This window comes from Pollachius pollachius, assembly GCF_949987615.1.
Source record: "Pollachius pollachius genome assembly, chromosome: 3".
Taxonomy (NCBI): Eukaryota; Metazoa; Chordata; class Actinopteri; order Gadiformes; family Gadidae; genus Pollachius; species Pollachius pollachius.
In genome coordinates, this window is record NC_136936.1 from 40,142,324 (window position 1) to 40,144,550 (window position 2,227).

Here is a 2,227-nt window from a genome sequence, read left to right on the forward strand (position 1 = left end):
CACACACACACATAAAAACACACACTGAAAATGGATGCACTAAAAATTGGAAAACAAAATGTTCTGATCCATAAAGAAAGAAAAAAAAAAAAAAAAAAAGAGGAGAGAAAAAAAAAAAAAGAGGTTAAACTAAGCAACACATTTTTAGGTTATATATATCGTATATATTTTTTTTTGGAAAGTTAGGTTGAATCTTGGATGTTTCCTCTACATTAAAGGGGACATTTTTTATATTTTGATAATGGATAAATATGTATATAAAGCGAGCAGTTAAGTGATGCATTTTGTTTTACAGATTGTTTACAGGTGTAAAAAAACGCTTTGCAAAGATCTAACAAACAGCGACTTCTCAACTTCCACACGACAACATCACTCCTAAACACTCAACTCTCGTTCAACTCTCATACCCAGATTCCCCGAAGCCTCAGGACCAGAAGATTCATATTCAATTAGCCTGAGCATAATTATATCACATTAATAAGCAACATAATATTCTCTTTGTTATAAATAAACGGAAACTCAAAGCAAAATACAAGTTATTCAACCAAATTCAATCAAATGCAGACGAACACACCCAAACACACCCACACACACACCCCCAAACACACAAACACACACACACGCGCGCACACACACACACACACACACACACATACACACACACACACACACACACACACACACACACACACACACACACACACACACGCAAACACACACACAAACAAAGTCTGCACGTTGAATTATACATTATTTATTATTTACCTCAACAATAATACCGTACTCATAAGCATTAATCATCAAATAGATTTAATTTCCCTGTCACCAAAAATTCATTTTGATGCATTAAAATAAATAAACTTTGTCCATATATCGTTTAGTTTATACATCACAGAAAAATACAATGCTATTTTTTACATAGAGCCACAAATATTGGTCAACAGTTAACATTGTTATTTTTTTTCATTTTCAATTCAGTTTGTCAATTCGTCTAATTCCATCACACACATAATGTCCTCTTACGGACAAAGTAAAAGGTTTACATTCACATTTAAGTCCAACGAGTGAACTTGATCTTTTTTCTTTATGTGGAAACAACACAGATACCTTGCATTCCATCATAACCAGCCGGGCTGGTCCAGCCCCCTCCCAAACATAGGTAGACAGCAATGGAGGTGGTCTGAAGTGGACAGTGTAACAGAAAAAGACTGGCCAATCATTTTCCAGTGTAACCCCGAACATGCTTTGTCTCTCAATCCGTGTTGAGTGAATATTGTGGTGAGGATAAATTGCTGAGCTGACGATTCAGGTCACGAAGTCCCAGGTCCCACCCAAAATGAATGCCCAAAAGTATTCATGAATACAAAGATATGTATTAAAAGAAAAGTAAATGACACATCAAATGTATTTACTGAATTGACACAAGTTATTTGGTAATGCAAAGCTTGAGTGAATTGCTTTGTTCAATTGAAGCAGATGTTTTTGCAACGAGAGGCATAAAAACACTGTCTTAGGTTCGCTCTGATTTAAGGATCTAGCTTTATGCAAATGATGAGGAAATATTTCCTGGTTGATCAGCCTATGGAAAGCACTGTAGGTTGGCAGGTGAGCTCGCTCATTACAAGCTCATCCTACCCAACTCACGTCCAGATCCAGATGACTTAACACATTGGTAAACTAGTTTTGCAATGTTGGTTTAGTATGCACTACTTAGTGTCAACAAACAACTGACAAATGGAATGCTATTTAACAAGACAATCACAAAGAAATTAACATAAAGATAACCACACTAATACTTGCATGCACAAAGATTATATCTGGGAGACGATTTTCAAGTCTTATTTTAGTATTCATTTTTCAGTTGTTATCCATTTCCAATTCAATATTAATACATGTGTATATTGCTGCATAATTGAATAGGGCCTATCATGTTGAACCCAAGCCAATTCTGAAGCCGACAAACTGTGCCTATCCTGTAGCAAACTTCTCGCAACATAACCAAAAAGTCCTGTTACATTAACAATGATGCCACAAATGATCATTTGCATGGTGTCGTTTTGACCATATAGGCTAGGGATGACTTTATTGTGCTTTCAATACACTACCCAATTGTCGCTAGAATAAGAAGAGCGCAAACTATTTCCTTGTCACATAAAAACGAATCGTTACATTTGTATGCTTGGCGGGCATCCAAGTTTGAGTGAAAATAACACTTACGACGCGAACA